Here is a 19,884-nt window from a genome sequence, read left to right on the forward strand (position 1 = left end):
CCTCCCAAGTTTCCCTGAGGACATCCAGCACCCCACGGGGCTGGCACCCAAAGAGAAGCTCGAAGGGGGAAAACCCCGTGGAGGCTTGCGGGACCTCTCGCACTGCGAATAACAGAAGTTCTAACCACTTATCCCAATTTTTGGCGTCCTCTTGAACGAACTTACGAATCATGGATTTAAGCGTGCGATTAAAACGTTCGACCAGCCCGTCCGTTTGTGGGTGAAAGACGCTGGTACGAACCGATTTAATGCCCAATAATTCGTACAGTTCGCGTAACGTGCGTGACATAAATGCCGTGCCTTGATCAGTGAGGATTTCTTTTGGAATCCCCACCCGGGAGATTAAGCGAAACAGTGCATCCGCAACACTCTTAGCAGAAATGTTGCGGAGGGCCACTGCTTCAGGATATCGTGTTGCATAATCAACAATGACTAATGCAAAGCGATGTCCCCTTGCTGATCGTTCTAATGGCCCGATGAGGTCCATACCAATTCTCTCGAAGGGGACCTGCATTAATGGAAGCGGGCGCAATGGCGCTTTTGGGGTGGCCGGTGGGTTCACCAACTGGCATTCACGACAAGACGCGCACCACCTGCGTACATTCTCGTGAATGCCCGGCCAGAAAAACCGGGTCATGAGACGATTTAGTGTCGCTGCCTGTCCCAAATGCCCCACCATCGGATTAGAATGAGCCGCGTGGAAAAGCATTTCCCTGCGGCTCTTTGGCACTAATAACTGGGTTGTATCTTCTTTTGTCTGAGTGTCTTGGGTCACTCGATACAACCTATCTTTTATAATCGCGAAATATGGGTAAGCAAGCGGACGTCCAGGCTGGAGAGGCTGACCATCAATCATACAGACCCTATCAAATGCATGTTTTAATGTCTCATCCTGAGACTGCTCCAGGGGAAAATCATCGCGTTCCGCGGGCCAATCCGTCCCCAAAATTATCGGATGCCAGAGGTGCGAGTTAACTGCCACCTCAACACTATGCTTTTGTCCCCTAAATTTAATTATGACGGACATTACAGGATATCTTACCACATCCCCGTGCACGCACCGAACCCCAACCATGCGGCCTGTATCCAATGCCCCAGATGAAATCAGGCTTTGATGGACAGAGGTTTGGTTACAGCCCGAGTCCACCAAGGCCTGATAGGTACCCCCCTTGATACTCACAGGTATTTGGTACCCGCCAGCCTGACCAGGGGCGGCCTGTGGATCGTCGGGGACCCGGATCACCGTCCCGACCTCCATAACCGGACATTTATCCACAAAATGATCCGGATCCCCACACCGCCAACAGGCCGGCCCAGACCTGCCCGCCGCTCCAGGGGCAGAGAGTGGGCTGAATAGATGGCGCGGAGAGAGGGGAGAAGCAGGAGCGGGGTCCGTCCCGGCAGCAGGGAGTCCCGCCCCCCTGGGTCCGTAGGAAGGTGCCTGTCCCGAGGTGGGCCGGGCGGACGAGACCTAGGAAGAGGGACAGGTCTAGAGAGAGAGGGGGACAAAAGAGAGGGAGAGAGAGAGGCAGCTGGAAGGGGTTCGCCGCCCCCTTGGCACGCCACCAGGTGATCCTCCGTCAGTTGGATGGCTGAGTCCAGCGACGTGGGGCGGTGGCACTGGACCCACTCGGCCGTCTTTTTCGGGAGCCGAGTGATGAATTGCTCCAGCACCACGCGATCGACGACCAGGTCCACGTCGCTTCCCTCAGCCAGCAACCATTTGCGGCACGAGTCCCGGAGCTGCTGGGCCAACGTGAAGGGCCGGCCGGACTCACCCAGGTCGAGGGAGCGGAAGCGCTGTCGGTGCTGCTCTGGGGTCCGACCAACCCGCTGGACGATGGCCCGCCGCAGGTCTTCATAGACCAGGAGGTTCGGGACGGGGAGCTGCTGTGCCGCCACCTGTGCTTCTCCTGAGAGGAGCGGGACCAGCCTCATCGACCACTGGTCCCGCGGCCATTTACACGCCTCCGCGGATCTCTCGAAGAGGTCTAAGAAAACTTCTGGATCATCCAATGGGCCCATCTTATTTAAGGGCAGGTGGACAGGCACAGCAGGCTGTTCGGTGGGCTCCCGGGGAACCTCCCGGTCAATCCAGCTCCGGAACGCCTCGCGGTCCTCCTGCTGGGTCTGCAGAATGGCTTGGAAACACTGCTCCTGGTCGCCTCTTAACTCCAGCAGGGCCTGTTGTTGTTCGCGGTGCAGGACCGCGAGGGACGCGATGATGTCCGCAAATGTGGCGGAGGACGAAGATTGCATGGCGACGTGCTCCCGTCTTCCTTCCCGGGTTTCGGCACCAGTGTAGTAGACTTAAGTTCGTAGTGGGGGAAGGAAGAGGTCAGGGACGGCGAACAACTGCTGACTGAGTCTTTATTGAATATCAAAACGGTTCAACAGAAAGTCTGTGCAACGCACAACAACGAAAATAAACAATCCACAAAGGGCTTCACTCCAGGTTCGGCATACGTTATCCACAAGGGCTTCACTCCAAGTTTGGTTTACACCATCCACAAGGGCTTCACTCCACGAACCTCGACTCGACTCAGTCAACAGTTCCCCTCTCTCTCACACACTCCTGCTTCTCACGGTGTTTTATCCCGTCTCCGCGCCAATCACTGGAATGAGAAACAGGTGTTCGTGATTTGTATTCAACCCACTCACTTACCACGCGTCTCCCGCTATTCTCTCCGGTTGCAGACCTCGCTGAACCACGCCCCCCTCGCCACATGTATAGTGGTAATTTAGTGTACTTTTAGTAAGCACGCTTATTTGTAATACAAAGTATAATTTATTAAAGTGTACACTGATTTCACTTCATCTGTAGTGTAATCTTAGAGTCAGTCTGTTGTTCGTTATCTGGCTCGGCTCGGTGTTCATCTTCAGTTCTCTCTTCACAGCAGTTCAGTCAGTGTACTGTTTGAGTACATGAATTACTCAGGGCTATTGGTTTGTTTGAACTCAGAGGGAGTGTCAGCCACATTAAAAAAGTTAACAGCTTAAGTCATTTGTGGATTAATGCGTATTGGAGACGCGAACCGTTTAAAACGATTCAGTTCCATTTGGTGAACTGGTTCAAAAAGATCCGGTTACATCGAACAGGGGCGTCCCCCCCACACGTCCCCCCCACATTTCAAAATCTAAGTTTTGTCCCCCTCACTATTTCCCAATGTCAGATTTTGTTTTGCATTGCCTGCCTATCTCTGCCGATTTCAGAGTCTCCAAATTAATCCATTCTGCAACTTTTAAATGCATAATTAAATTTTTAAAAACGAATTATAGGCTTAAGTGCAGGTTCCGAAAGTTGGTCGTTTTGTCGCTATGGTTACACACACACACACGCGCGCGCACCGTAAATTGCGCTCTTTTATATGGCAAAAGTGGGAGATATAGAGCAAAATAAGTAGACTAGCACCAATTAAGTTTTCGTGCACTATATTCAAATAACGACAGTCAGCACGGGATATATTCCCATTATAATACTTGATATGTAGATAAAGAGCTGTGTATTTGCATAAAATGACTTTATCTTGCTGGAGTTTATTGCTGTTTCTGAACGATGTCATCATACTGGCTACAGGGTGTCTGTTAGATCGCACAACACAAGGACTATGAATTGGCGTCACATGCACAATAACTGGAATTTAAAAAAGTGAGAAGAAACATATGATTAATAAACTGTTAGATACAGTCAGATGTACACAGGGATTCTCTTTGTACCGTGAACTTTTCAATGCGCAGCACAACTGCGCCCTCTGACTCGATATTGATTCAAGCACATCATTCTGCACCCGGGATGTGCATTAGCGGTTTTTTGCTGTTGTTTTGAAGCGTTTCATATTATCATGGTTTTGCACACTGAAAGATTATTAATAGCCTATTTTGTTCTGTCGTATCTATAGCTTGTTGCCCCCATTAAAAAGCTGCACAATACATTTAAAATAAGCGTCTTTTAATGTTACATTAATATAAATACATATAATTATTTCCCAGATAGCAAACTGACATAGAATCAACGTAGAAACGACGTTTCTCGTGACATCGAAACGACGTTGATCTCCGACGTTGATCCAGCATCAGTTTGCTCATCGGGGTAATGTTGAATCAACGTCAGACACTCCATTCAAATCTAACGGAAAATCGACGCAATTGGTTTGCTTACCGAACATTGAAACGATGTTGATTTTCGGATGGTTGAAACGACGTTATAGAATCAACACATATTCAACATGAAATCGATCTAACTGGTTTGCTTACCCAACGTTGATGCTGATTTCATTTGGGTACTATACAATTAACACATTTTCTACTTATTTTAAAAATCTCAAACACTTAATACTAAAAGATAAGCCTGTTTACAAAATAATCACACATCACATTCAGTTAACATTGCTTTAATATTTACAAAATACAGTTACAAATAGCCTACATCGTTAGAGCATACAAATCTTCTATACAAGACTAACATAGAAAAGGCATTTACTCTCAAATACACACAAAGAGGTATAAAAGTTAATTATAGGCTATTATAAATAATAAGTTACAAATTAAAAGCAATATTTACTCAAGTATAAAACTGGTCATGTTCTTTTGTACCAAATGTGTTATTTTTATTGGAGCACAAAAGGAGATGTAAGGCAGAACATAAAGAGACTGACAGCCTGAGTCAGAATATGCCATCAGTTTCTTTTCTTGCTGTGACTGAGACTATATGACTCTCTCCTTTTGTGTTCAACAAAAATAAAGACATATGGGTCAGTAGATGATTTATAAAGAAATCTTACCCTTGAAAATGGAGGACAGAAGAATATAGCAGATTAATTGGTTTTCCTGTGCAATTAAAATGTAAGTTCCTTGCTCTTGTAACAGGAATGTAAACTCATCAGGGGTGAAAGGGTGACAAAGATGTAACCCACAATTTCAATACAATGGACAATAAAATATATTTTTAAATTACTTTTTTTAATTTCAAAGTTTATTAATATTTTAATTTATTTTATAATTATTATTGACATATCAAAATTAAAATATTTCATTTTTATCTAAATGTAAACCAGTGTCAATTCATGAAGTGCCCCAATGCTTTAACAGATTCACTCCTGTAATTGGATAAATGCGAATGTCACTCCTGAAAATTTGCAGTGCAGGTGGTTCTCTAGCAGTGTAAAAATAAAACTGTGAATACAGAAAGCAATATTTATTATAATATTACTCATTTATTATAAGTCTATAGCCCCCAGCTGTTAGAATAGCGACTCAGTTATGCTGTATTGTATCTGGCATTATTGTAGTGAAACTGAGCAACTGACAGTGGAAGGAGTAGACAATATTTCAGTGAAGTCATCAAAATGTTTTAGGAGTTGAAAACTTAGTTCCTTTCTCTCTCAAAAACACAACAGTTACACCTTTTAAATTTCAGAGTGTCTATTTACATAAAGTGCAAATAGCATCCCTTGTTGGCAAACGCTATTTACACTAGCTTTTGGGCCACTCAAGTTTTAAAAAAGAAGCACAGAAGGCAACGTCTTCAGTCACACAGCAGTAGCGAGTAGGGAGTTCTGGCTTTTGATGCAGGTTCAAATCTGCCTTTTGCTAAGCTCGCATTTATTTTCAATTAAAATGAAAATAATGTTCTAAAAGCGGAACTAAACTGAACGAGTGTTTAATAATATTAAAAATGTTTATTGGGTAGGGTTAGGAGAAGGTGTAGGGAGGGTTTATTCTACCAATAAGGCAGCATCCATTTAATCATTTTAATAAATACAATCATTTACACTCTATATTATTGCATCCTGTTAATGTACAAAAATATTGAGGTGCAAATAGTATCTGCCAATATTAAGTAGGCCTATAGATAGCATCTATTTACTCTTATTGCAAAGAATTGATACTTTACATGGTGTAAATAGAATCTATCACTATTTTCACCTAGTGTAAGAAAATGTGCTATTGTCACTTAGTGCAAATAGCCGCTGCCTTTAATTTTTTTTCATTGCAGGTGCACTAAACCTATTCTACAAATCACAAATTAAGAAATTCATAAGCTCAATTTTTTTGTAGATCAGTAAAACTTTGGCCAATCATGCACATTTCTTTGTGTATGATTTTGTGAATCACCTACACTGTTTGGCTATTCTCATGTGGTAACATTAAAGAAATATTAAGTGCTAGCTAAAAACAAACAAAAACAGTTTGTAATAAAAAAAAAAAAATCATACATAAAAGAGACTTGTATCCCTTTAATATAGACTAAAATACTGAATGTCAAATAGTAGCATTTATAATAAATATTTAGCTACTGTTCATTTCTTGCCAAAACCATACTTCTGCAGTGCATGTAATTTCAGGGTGGTGCGGTGTTGATTACTGATTGATTAATAATGACAAGATCAGATTGTCAGATTGTATATCTTTACATTTTGAATATATTTGTTAAAATTTGAATTCATGTTAATAAAAAAGATACTGCAAAGTGTGACATCATATCAGGACTGTTAAAGTGTCCGAAGAACACGGCTTAAATGTGAGCATATGAATTTCTTAATTTGTGAAATAGGATTTGTGCACCCCCAATGAAGAATTTGAAAAGGTGTAACAGCTGTTTTTGTAACTGGAGAAAAAAAGTTTGCAACTTTTAAAAATCCTTTCAAATTTTTAAATAAAAAAATAAATAAATAATTTACTGATGTTTGACTATTCTTTAAAATTAGAAATCCCACTGTCACATGTGCTCAGTTTTGCTATAATAATACCCTCACAGAACATGGTAGTAATCAGCCATCCATTTAAAAGCAGAGGTCTTTGTGGTGAACTGTTGGTACATCTGTCCAGGCCAACATCTGATGTCCTGATGCCTTCAACTGGGGATCCCTGAGAACCTGCAATAGAAATAGTACAGATCAAAATCATACATCATACATACCCATTACAAAGTATCTCATCTGGTAACACAAATTATCATTCCAGGTTTAGTTTAAGTTTAGCTCAATATACAATATTTGTGGCATGATAATGCCCAAAAGAAATTATTTCAATTCGCCCCTCTGAATATTCCTCTAACGTGGCATTTTGTGAGAAGACCAATGACCTTGTCACGTCTTCTTTTACATTGTAATTTTCATATAAGAGAAATAATTAATGCAAAATATGAAACATCCATGCATTTACAAACCTCATTTGGATAAATACAATGGTGGAAAACTTGAATCAGTGATACACAGGAAAGCCTGTCAGTGATGTGCTGTAAAGTAAAAGGAAAGACACGAATAACACTGGAAAACTGTGTTTTCATAGTGGGTCCTTTTATAATAAAGTCATTATGTTTTTAAAAGATCTTGTTAATTTTGTTTAATAATATGAACAATATTAATAGTAGTAGTATATATAAATGCTAGAAAAATTTCACCATGAGCTTTTTGCATGTAAATGAACGTAATGGGAACAGAAAGTAAAAAACAGCTCCATCTGAAACTTTTCAAGTACAAAAACTTTTTTGGAGTACAAGCTCCTGTTCTAAAATTATAGTACACAAGACACACAAATGAGAGGTACAGTCTCTCCCTAATCTTACAAAATAACAACCATCCTGACAAACACATGTTGTATGAAGACTAGAGTTGGAATAAAACACCCCTCCTAATCCTCACATATCATATAAAGTATTTCCCCTCCTCAAGTCCATATTGTCCTTTCATCTTCAGGAAGCCATCTTTCAGCCTCCATGCAGTGGTTGGGTAGAGCTACATTAGGTTAGGACAGCCTTAAGAAGTTATTTCTTGTGACTCATAGAAGTTATGTCAGTTATGTCATATGGGTAGGGATAAGTAGCGTTACAGTTCTAACTGTTACTTATTGATCGGGTACTTCAACGGTATTCTTATCGGTTCTTTTTTATTATATACAAATTAAGAACATAATTAACATTGCTTTATAGATGAAATCAACTGAAGATGATAAAAGACATTAAATCTCTCAAGATCTCAGCAGAGGAGGATTAAACAACTCTAAACAACAACTAACACCGTGTCTACACCAGCTAAAAGCTGACCGACTGTTGCAAAGTACTTGGTCTACGTCAAAAATAGAATGGGAAACCAGCTTACTGTCAGGAATGTGTTGTGTTGCGTCACTCCTCATCCAGTGTAGACAAAATCACAGATTATAACAGGTTCTATTATTAAACATGCTGAGAAGATGTTACTGTTTATGTGATCACAGATATCCCGTGCATCACAGCACACATGAGCTTTGAAGCAGTCAGTCCCCCCCCCCAAGAAACAAGAAATATTTTATGTAATTTTAATTATCTAGAAAAAGCATTTTGATTTAACAATTTCTAGATATTTGGAATATAAACAATACGAAAATATTAAATAAGAAAATTAGGGATGTCCCGATCAGGTTTTTTTGCCCTCGAGTCCGAGTCATTTGATTTTGAGTATCTGCCGATACCGAGTCCCGATCCGATACTTCTATAATACATCAAAAAAAGAATAAAGAGCGAAAAAAAAACAGATCCAGGACGTTCCTTATTTTTTATTTAATTACAAACAGAGCACTTCTGTGAGGCAGCTTGAACAATCAAGTAATAAATAACATAAATTGTTCACTTCACTTCACTTTAGTGCAACAGTAAATATAAAAAAGTCTAATATAAAAACAAATATATTTGGTTTGATTTGGGTATGCTGCAGTCTGTGTAATAACTAAAATAATGTTTATATATATATCATATTTTCTGGCTAGTTTACTTTAGTTTTTTATAATACACCATACTTTAACACAAACTGAATAATAAAAAACAAGTTTAAATGGGTAAATCTTCTATTATTATTTTTGATTCTTAATTTTCTTTTCTGTCATACTCAAATTCTTGTTAAAACACATTAGACATGCGTATTGTGTGCATTTTGAACACTTTTTGTGTGAAATTATATTTATTTTGTCCATCAAAAGTGTGCTTTCACTTTAATTACGCGTCAGCAGCGCAGCGTGTGTCTCAATCAGCTCCCTAGTTCAGTAGTCAGGGCACTGATCAGGGTATCAGCCACATTCACTTTCATTATATACTGATTCACGACCTAGGGAGCTAGGGAGCTGATTGAGACACAGGGATAGACTCGGTGCCGAGACGATCGCGGCACTGCTGCTTACGCGACGCTCCTGCCTGACGCTTTACGAGCTGCTCCTGCTGCCTGTGTGAATGCATCCGTTGGTTGACATGCACGCTGAAAAAAATATGCGCTACTCACGCGCCGCTTACGCTTGCAGTGTGAAACAGGCCTAACTCTGTGCCACCGCATCACTAAAGATGTGTTAAGAATAATGAGAATATATATACATATATATCCGAGTCCTGATCGGGAGGTAACGTCCGATTCCGATCGAGTCTGAAACCACATGATCGGGCCCGATTTCCGATCACGTGATCGGATCTGGACATCCCTAAAGAAAATCATTTTTTGTAGTGCAGGACATTTTTAAATATATCTCCGATTGTGTTTGTCTAAAAGAAGAAAGTCATATACATCTAGGATGGCTTGAGGGTGAGTAAATCATGGGATAATTTTCATTTTTGGGTGAACTAACCCTTTAAGGTCTTTTTTTTATCTTTGGTTGATTTCATCTAAGGCTGTGGCTGGAAGTTTTTCTCTTTTTCTGTTCTTGTTTCTTTCCTTCAGTAATTCTGCTCGTTAACAGCAGGACTGGTTTACGTCACGTGACCAGCATTGATAATGACACAAGAGTGGGTAACTTCTGTCCACCTCGTCTATAGGCAAGGACTAAAATAGAGAAATTTCATATGAATTAATATTGATTCTGGAATAAAAATGTTTTTTTTTTAAATCATAAACAAATTGCGATAGGTGAATCGATTTTTTCCCCAGCCCTAACATCTATATAGCAATAATGAATAGTGCGTGTAATTTCTCCAGTACCGACGGCAGAACCAATATTGTTCAAGCTTATTGTTTCGGTTCCCATCCCTACATATGGGTGAGTTCATAAGGATGAAAGCTTGAGTCAGTCTCTTGATTTGTGACTGTGCAGCTATTGTGAAACTCACCATCTTCATGTATCAAGTGTGAATGGCATCGTGTCCTGAAGAATCACAGCTCCAAACGCTAGAGATTACATCTCATCTGGTAACAAGAGTAGTACAGCCATAACTGTAAGAACTCTAATGATATCTTTACCCCCTGATATTGCATTGATGATATAAATTCAAACACATTAGAGGCTAAGAGTATGAGCAATGAGTAAGCTGCCCAGATTTCTGTCGAAAATAACTTACTTGCCTAAAGTTGTCGACCCCCTGGACCACAATCAGCATTTATAAGTAAAAAGTATTTAAGAATATATCATTAAAAAATGCATGCACGTATACAAATAAATAAATACCTTTGAGTGGAACAGTATGGCGTCTGTCAGTGGCAAACATAACTACAAATAGACAGAGAAATACAATAAAATTGATTAATGACCATGATATCCTGTTATCATAATAGTTAAATAAATGATTATAACTACAAGCATTATAACATTTTACTTGTCACGTATGTTACCTCTTTTAGCTGATTATTTAGCCTACAGGCCTTTCAAGAACAACCTCACTGAAACAACCTGGGGTTAATGATTTTAAAATGTGAGACTTCTTTCAAAGACATGTAAAAATCTTACAGACCCACAACTTTTCAACAGTAGTGTAGTGAATGATTGAGGTTTTGCTTACAATAGTCATCTGGTTCATGGCCTTTGACAGGAGGTCGCTCAGCTCTGCTGGGGTGCAGGAGGCCATCCTCATGGAAGGATCTAGGAACGTAACATGCAATTTGTCACAGAGCCAACCACATTTATTACAGGTTTATTACAAGGAACCAAGCTAGAGCAGAGGTGGAAAGAATAAAATACATAATATTAAAAAATAATTTCTTAAGTTAACAGAATTTATATTTTTAGTATTAGAATTCACTATTGTACATACAGTGTCACTTACGTTTGGATGTCAAAGCCTTCTTAACTAATGCATTAAAAATAATTTTACAAAAGAAAACTGCAGATGCATGGTGATATAGGTAAAATATATTGTGAAATAAATGCATTTTAAAGTATTTAATGAGCTTTCTCAGTTCACCTGTGTTTCCTCCAGAAATGCTGCAAACTTTGTAATTTAGCCTTTGTTGGAGGGGGTTTTCTGTCGTCCCTGAAATTACAGAACAATTTTTATCAATATTTTGTTTACCATTAGAGATCAAACCGTGTTTGAAATAGTTTCAGCTAATATTCGCGCTCATGTAAGTGACGTCACCGATTAACGGTACAGCCAGCGCATACTTTTAGGTTAAATAAATAAGTAAGTTTACCATCTTTCATTGATAATATGCCAAAACGTTAACAAAGCTATCAAAACATCTCATCTACACATAAAGATGAGATTAAAAGCCCAAACTTTCATTAAACAAGGGCTCAAAATATAGAGTTAGCCAACCGCTTCTGAAAACGGTTGAGATGCTAACGGACTTTTTCAAAGACACTAAATCATTTCTTTTAAGTAAATATTCAACAGAAGTGTGTCAGTTACACTTAAGAAAAGTGTCAGGAACAGTTTTATATATTATGTGTGTGATTTTGTGGACTAAACTTACCTAAAATCAGTGAAAACAACAGCGAGACGGAGGCTTGCTGCTTGAGGTTTCCCCGTTTCCATGGCAACTCAGATCCGCTACAGCATTTGAAAGCGATTCGAACGTTCAACGCGCACGCGCATTAAAACACGTCACAGTCATGCAGCAGTTACAAACATAAACATACAGAATTATAACATTACATACAATTATTAAATCATGAATTTAAAATGCATTTTGTAGTTCTATCGACCCATTGTGCAAAATGAGAAAGTGAAACTTTAAAAGAACTTCTTTATATTTTTGGAAAACGTTTGAAGTATTTTTATACCAACACTTTACTTTTGTTATATATATATATAACATATATATAAAGCCAGTTTTTTGTGCTTTTCAGATTCTCTTTAACTGTAAAAAAATAAATAAAATAAATGTACAATATATTAGATTTTTTCATGTCCACTACAATGGGCACCAGGACGGAAGCAACAACAACAACAACAACAAAAAACATATTTTAACCATACAGTATTATGAGCTAGAGTTCAAACACAGTATGTGAACTAGCGTTGAAGATTTTGAACTTAACACATACTGAAACAATGAGCAATGGCAATCAGAATGAAAAAATGTAAGATAGGATGGAGTCTCAAAAAACATTTTGATTCTTTTTGTTGGTCGAGTGGGTGAATTGAAGTATATGTACTTGCTGGTTTTGATAAATATGTGTTTGTGTGATTGATTGCATATAGCATCCAGGCATCAGTGTGTGTGTGTGTTGCTTTGTGTACACTCATAGTCATTTCACATTCGTTGTTTCACAATATTGTCTCTTGTTAAAAACTATACATAACATGATTCATGAATAGGCTATATTTTTTAAATATATTTTTACATATGTACACAGGCCTATTTATGCATGTAACATGAAGATCAATTTTTAAGCTTTATGTTCTATGCATTTTATATACAGCTCTGGAAAAAATTAAGAGACCACTTAATATTGATTTCTGAACTTGGAGTGGTCTCTTAATTTTTTCCAGAGCTGTATATATATATATATATGAAGACTTCAGATGCAAAAGCCTCTAAGTGCCATCTGAAATTTTCTTCTAAAATGAGCATTTTTATCAAGCTTATATGTTTATGTTCAGTTATTTCACTTTAATGGCAATGAAAAGGACCTATTAATTGCCATTCAAGTGAAATTACTGAACCTACGAGCTTGATAAAAATTTCAGACGGTAGCTACTTAGTGGCTCTTGCATCTTAAGTCTTCATATTAACAGTGTTTCACATATATGTTGCATTCATGGTTTTCATTAACGCTCCTTCTCGTGTGTTTTATGACCTGCCTGCGATACCGTTTGAGCAATCTTCGGTAGGCTATGCTTTCATTTAATTTTAAAATGGATACATCGGACAAGAAATCACGGAAACTTTGAGGACTGCTCATTTTATCAGTGTCAGAGTAAGAGCCTGCTAGATTTTGCTGCTCATTATGTGGATTTATTATAAATAACCACTGCTATAAACTTGTTTAATTTACTTAAATAGGGTTTTTATAACGAATTAAAATTATATCAGTAAATAAGTCAAAAGACATGCACGTCCTAGTGCACGCAATGTCCGATTCCTCTAACCAAGTTTCAACATATATTAGACGTTATGATTTCGATCATATGCGTCGGCGTAGCTATCAGTTGATGAAACAACCTCATTTCGACATTGAATCGATGTCATATTTTCGACGTAATAACGTTCTGATGTACCGATCAAATAGTGAACATTGAATCAACATTGAAATTTGATCGGCGACTGATACTGATCTTTACAACCAAAAATAAACGTTGAATCGACGTCCGTTTGCTATCTGGGTACATGTAATTTTAACAAAATTAAAGTTTTTATTTTTGCTGCTGAATTATACTCGCCTAGTTTACTTATTTAATTGGTCAGCTTATGAATATATTTTTATTCATTTGTTCTTTTTCTCTATAATGAGATGTTGTGTTTAGTGCATTCTGGATCGGTTAACAAATCAAAGATACAGGCTCCCACTAATAAATTAATTCAACAAAGGTAACCTCTTTTGCTACATATTTTAATGGTTTAAATGTATACTCTACATGTTTGACCACTTATGAACTATCTTTGTTGTGTACGTGACTAATGTGCCCTACCATCACCAATAAATAAATTACTTTTAGAGCACAAAATTGTTTACAAGGGAACAAATTTCTTTATTGATCTAGTCACGTAATTTTGCTCTCAGAATACACCAGATTTATGCATTTAAATTTAAAATGTACTAAATTTTCCTCCAGGGGAGCATGCCCCCGGACCCCCCTAGAGGAACCGATGTCCACCCACCAAAGTCTCACAAAATCTTGCATTTTAGTGCTTATATATATATATATATATATGTATATATATATATATATATATATATATATATATATATATATATATATATATATATATATATATATATATATATAAATCTGGGGAATTTCCCCCGAACCCGCCTGGCATTTACTGTCCCCCCCAGGTTCAAAATCGCTCTTACGCCCCTGACATCGAATGATTCGTTCGCGAACCGGATATCACAAACTGCTTTGTTTTGAACTCTCTCTCACAACAGACGGAAAAGAAGACAATGCTGAATAAAGTCGTAGTTTTTACTATTTTTGGACCAAAATGTATTTTCGATGCTTCAAAAAATTCTAACTGACCCTCTGATGTCACATGGACTACTATGACGATGTTTTTCTTACCTTTCTGGACACACAGAGAGCTCTTGGACTAAATCTAAAATATCTTAAACTTTGTTCCAAAGATAAACGGAGGTCTTACGGGTTTGGAACAACATGAGGGTAAGTTATTAATGACATAATTTTGCTATTTGGGTGAACTAACCCTTTAATTTGAAGAACATGCATGTTCACGTTATGTCTTGGAATACAGACCTGACTTCCCAGATTACAAATTTGAAAATCCACTTAACTCTGCCATTTTTGCCGTCATTGACTACTGTTAATACTTCACTGATTAAGCAATATGGTAAAAGTGACAGTGGGTTGGTACGGATTAGGGCTGGGATAAACGATCCTTTTTTTTTTTACAATTAATTTAGCGATTATTTTTCGGTGCATCGATTAATCTAAGGATTTAGATCTAAGGTCTTTTTTTTCCAGTCCGATTCTATTTCGGTTTGATTCGATTATCGATAATCTCCCCATTAATTGACTAATAATAATTTATAAAAAGTCCAAAATAAAAGACTATACAAGTGCAAAGTAATGCATTCTTAGTCAGAGGTAGTGTTCGATAAAACCTTGAAGCCTTAAACACATAGGCCTAGCTTACTAAAAAAAAAGTGCATCTTGTAATTCTTCTTTCAGACCCTAGTGAAAAAAAAGGTATACTTTATTGTATTTTCAAATATATTCCCTTTATCTATAGTACACTGCAAATATACTAACAAAAAATGTACTATCATTAAATATATAAAAAGTATATTAGTATCATATTTTCACAATGCAACTTTTAACACACTTTAAAATAATTGTACTTTAGTATATTTTCTAAAAAATATATTTTAGAAAAATATACTTGAAGTGTAAGTTCAGTTTATTTTTTAAAAGTGTATTTATTTGCACTTTATAAAAATATGAGGTATATTTTAACAGTGTGCTGAAAATTATCATTGTAACAATGCACTGAAAGTATATTTAAAAAATACATTGTTTAATATCCTGAAGTTGTAGTGTATCTAATGTTAAATTTGAGTATATTTTTTAAGTTTACTTCTTCATCCTTGGAATTCATAATATTACTTGTGCTATTTATTTCAGTATGAATGCATTACAAGCCCATTTAGTATATGCAGTGTAGCCTATTCAATTTCCAAATATGTGTAAATGTTTATTAAGTTTACACTGGCAGAAACCTTTTACAATCGTACACACAAATCTATATTAAACAGCAGCACAAGTAATGCGAAAAAGTATGTCCAGTGGTTAAACTTATCGGAATTCAAATGTCTCTTCAACTTGGTCTGTGACCAATCAGATTTTGTTGCTCACTGCCTTCAGCCAATCAGAGCTGCTGACGTCACGGTCGTCGTCTGAATCCCCTCGCTCAGTCACTCAGGTGAAGTATAACGCCTGTTTCACACATAATCCGTCTGTAGTGCGTATGCGTTGCGTATTTTTTACGCACCCATGTTAACGGATTAGAGCGTTCACACTGCTGAAATTGTAAAAAAAAAAAAAAAAAAAAAAAAAAAGAAAGAAATTATGCACATTTAAACTACTTTGTACATTTAGTACATTACATAAAGAATTTTTTTTTTTATGATTTAACGCCATGCCAGCAACAAGCTATATTCATGCCAAAAGGAAACATTTCAATTTCACAGTTCAGTTGTATCATTTCAAAATAATTATTTTATTTAAAAAAAATGAACAGTGTTTACTTGCATAATGCGATCAGATATGTTTTTTCCCATAGTTGGAGGGAAACTCGCATCCCAGCAGGCAAAGACGTGACAGGCGGACCTCAACCAACCTATTCAAAAACAAGGTGAAAAAAAAAACATAAAATTCTGTATGACCCGCAGAATGTATTGTACAAAGATTTGAATGCGAAGGAAAAGGCATGGGAAGCAGTTTCGTCGGCTGTTGGTGTCGACAGTAAGTTTTCAAATCTTTGTGTCATGTTTACGTGTACTAAACTACTCCAGCAACTGTCAATATATAAGCGTAATGAATATAACATTACGTTATTTATGTTTATGGTTTTTCAAAATGATTACAAACATATTATTGCTGTAAAGCCTATATGTTGTTCGTGAATACAGTAGTGTTGCTATCTTTTTTTTTGGGGGGGGGGGGGTCGTCACTTTGCAGCTAAATGTCATTAGCATGTAGGTGTATACATTTAAGTTTACGCATTAAATAGCTCGTTGTACATACATTTGTATGTCTAATTAGTATGCTACATGTCATTTATATAGGGCAGACCGTGAAGTAGTTATAAAACGTCTTAATGTATCAATGTACATCTAAATAAGTATGTTGAAAGTGTACATAGTGTATAAATATAAATCTGGAGTACACGTTACAATTTTGATGAATTTTCATTTTAGTAAATATTATACATTTCTACATTTTGAATATAGAAATGCAAATTTTAATGTCTATGTACTTTATATAATAAAAATAATAATTGCATATTATCAATGTCAATGGGGAATTTATGGCCCAATTGTTAGAGAGTTTGACTCCATTGTTGTATTGGTTAAGCCGAAACTCGAGCACACGCACTGCAGACGGATTATGTGTGAAACAGGTTACGCCTGTTTCACACATAATCCGTCTGCAGTGCGTGTGCGGTCCGTATGCAGTGCGTATGTGTTGCTGAAGCAGGAAGCAACCATTGTGCTTTCACACAGCACACGTTTTCAGAGCGCTACGAGACTGTTTGAGTTTCGGCTTAACCAATGCAATACATGTATACACCTACATGCTAATGCAAAAAAAAAAAAAGATAGCAACACTACTGTATTCACGAACAACATATAGGCTTTACAGCAATACTATGTTTGTAATCATTTTGAAAAACCATAAACATAAATAACGTAATGTTATATTCATTACACTTATATATTGACAGTTGCTGGAGTAGTTTAGTACACGTAAACATGACACAAAGATTTGAAAACTTACTGTCGACACCAACAGCCGACGAAACTGCTTCCCATGCCTTTTCCTTCGCATTCAAATCTTTGTAGGCCTACATTCTGCGGGTCATACACAATCTTATGTTTTTCCACCTCAACGATGAGACGAGTGTCATCCATGTCACCTTGTTTTTGAATAGGTTGGTTTAGGTCCGCCTGTAACGTCATTGCCTGCTGGGATGCGAGTTTCCCCTCCAACGATGGGGAAAATCATATCTGATCGCATTATGCAAGTAAACACTGTTCATTTTTTTTAAATAAAATAATTGTTTTGAAATGATACAGCTGAACTATGAAATTGAAATGTTTCCTTTTGGCATGAAGAGCTATAGCTTGTTGCTGGCAGGGCGTTAAATCATTAAAAAAAAAAATCTTTATGTAATGTATGCTACTAAATGTACAAAGTAGTTTAAATGTGCATAATTTCTTAGCACAGCAAAAATAGACTCGGTACGTAAACGATCGCTGCACTGCTGCAGACGCACCGCTCCTGGAACGCAATGACGGACCGCAACCGCGTGCAGTGTGAACGCTCTAATCCGTTAACATGCGTGCGTAAAAAAATACGCAACGCATATGCACTGCAGACTCGAAGCTACATATAAAGTGAGCATTTCTTTACAAAGACAGCTATAAATGTGTTTTTATAATTGGTCATTGTTAAGCTTGATAGTCTTGAAAGTTTGTCAACATGCAAGGTGTACAACACTTACATAGCCTATATAAACATAAAATAAATAAAAATAAATAAATAAAAGCCTCGTGTCATCCATTGCTGCACACAAATGAGGTAAGCTTTGTGTTTTACATCATCTGACGCATGAACATGTTTACAAGACTGCAAACTCGGCGAAAAAGACAGCAAACTCGGGTTTGATTTGGGTATGCAAGAGAGTCATTCTACGAAACGGGTGCCATTTGGGTCCGCAACATTTGATCAGATGCATAAAGCACAAAAAATGTCCCAAAGTCTGTTTCCAAAGCTTAAAGTTATTAATTCAAGTGTTCTTTTTAACATGATATATGATCAAATGTTTTTTTTTTTTTTTTTGAAGATTAGCATACTATTTTTAATAATTTTTCATAGATACATAGCCAATTTCACATGTCCGTGTTAACCAACATGACATTTTATTATTATTTTTTTACATTATTAATACAAAGAAAATTAAATTTCAGATTGAATGCATGTATGCTAGTTGAGAAACTTGACCACATGGGAGATTTGCGGACATTTTGGGATTAAATTTACCACCCCATCACAAAAACGTGACAGGGTGGTATGTGACGGGGTGGTAAATTTCATCCCAAAATGTCCCCTGATAAAAATCAATAAAAAATTTTATTTGGCAGGGTTCCCTTGGTAAAATGTGCTTTCCAAAGGCTAAATATCATGTTATCTGGGCTCGCTTCAAGCCGTGGACATGAAAAACAACCCGCGGCAACAGTGTAAAAGTAGCCTAGCCCAATTTCACAGGAAAAACGCAGACTTGGCAACACTGTTTTGTTCATTAATTCACTCACTCACTCACTCACTCACTCACTCACTCACTCAAACACTTTTTACTCAATTTGAAGGTCTCCCCTCCCCCAGTTTTTAAAGTTTAAAACCAGCAGATCATATAGAGAAACACTTTGTCCATACCACCCCGTCACATCAGTTACCACCCCGTTACATTTACCACCCCGTCACAGGGTCATTTTGTTAAAGGTTTATGGAAAGAAAATGAAATATTACATAAATTAATGTTGAATGATGTTCTTGTTGTGTGGACTGATCAGATAAATTTAACTTTATTTGTATTTTTTAAGTGAATTCATTTTTTCCATTATAAACAATGAGGCCATTGAAAGGTCAAATTCATGTTTCAAGATTAAAAATCTAAAAATAAAAAATATATATTAAATTACAGACTTTCTATTGATGGTTTCCAAAAAAGGGACATTTTTCTATTAGGAAAACATTAGATTTTAAAAATCTATTTCTTGTTTTACTACTCCAATGGCATATATATTGTCCGTGACGGGGTGGTACAAGAATGGCTTCCTTGCCTGAATAAACAGGATAATATTAATAAAGATTTTGTGCCTGAGGTGGGAAAATATGTTTTTTGGAGGATTAATATATCTTTCAATTTGTAGGTTTGTTTAAAAAAAGGTTTGTTCATAATAAAAATTTTGAAAAATGCAAAGTGGAAATGGCACCCGTTTTGTAGAATGACTCAAGAGCCTATATTGTTGTCTGTGTAATAACTAAAATAATGTTTATATATCATATTTTCTGGCTAGTTTAGTTAAGTTTTCTATAATATACCATACTTTAGTCCAAACTGAATAATTAAAAACAAGTTTAAACGAGTAAATCTTCTATAAATATTTTTTAATATTGATTTTCTTTCATGACATAGGCCTACTTCAATTCTTGTTAAAACACACTAGATATGCTTATTCTGTGCATTTTGAGCACTTTTTGTGTGAAATCATATTTATTTTGTCCATCAAAGGTGTACTTTCACT

Source organism: Megalobrama amblycephala, linkage group LG12, assembly GCF_018812025.1.
Source record: "Megalobrama amblycephala isolate DHTTF-2021 linkage group LG12, ASM1881202v1, whole genome shotgun sequence".
Lineage (NCBI taxonomy): Eukaryota > Metazoa > Chordata > Actinopteri > Cypriniformes > Xenocyprididae > Megalobrama > Megalobrama amblycephala.